Below are 789 nucleotides of genomic sequence, written 5' to 3'. Positions count from 1 at the left end.
GGGTATGGAAGAGATACGGTAAAATATTTATAAGATTTGGATGTTGGTAATGGGTCTTTGTTATGTTTATGTAATTTTCAAGAGTTTATGAAATATTTTATGCAACAAATAAAAGCTCATAAACGGATGATTTAATTGTAGCTGGTTTTAAGTGAAGACATAGCATAATTCAAGGCAGGAAGAAGCAAACAAAAGAAAATAAGAATCTTTGGCACTGAGTTTGTGGCTTCAACTTCATTTGAAAAAGTTGATCGTTATCTCAGATTTGGAAACTCCTTTGGATTATTCTTGGTTTTTCCCAGGAGAAAGTCCAAGGACCTTCTGGGTGCTTCCAAGCATGTTTGCATTTTCAAGGCTCAGGTCTGGCAAATGGATAAAGACTAGGGGAACGTGAGGACAGTGGAGAGAGATGCAGAATTTGGCTGAGTTGGAAGCAAGATTCAGTTTTGATTTAGAATTAACGGGAAAATAAAATCAGAGAAGCTGTTGAAAGATGACTACAAAAATTCATGCCTGAAAAAAAACCTATGTATAAGAGTGTCCTAAGATAAATGTTTTAGCACGTGTCTGCATATTTTATTTCCAGAGAAGCTTAAAGTGATGTTTTTTTCTTTTTCTTTTAAAAAACACGTTCTAATAAGGTTTGTTGGAACAAAGAAAAGAACTTGTATTAAGTTGCATTTTTCATGTAATACATATTTCATATACATATAAAAACCCTCCAAAATCATTGCTCAGGAAATAATTTATTAAGTCAATTTAAACATTGCTACCATTGCAAAAGCATTT

The sequence above is a fragment of the Propithecus coquereli genome, unplaced genomic scaffold (genome assembly GCF_000956105.1).
Source record: "Propithecus coquereli isolate 6110/MARCELLA unplaced genomic scaffold, Pcoq_1.0 Scaffold154, whole genome shotgun sequence".
Classification (NCBI taxonomy): domain Eukaryota; kingdom Metazoa; phylum Chordata; class Mammalia; order Primates; family Indriidae; genus Propithecus; species Propithecus coquereli.
Note: the sequence above shows the minus strand (reverse complement) of the source record.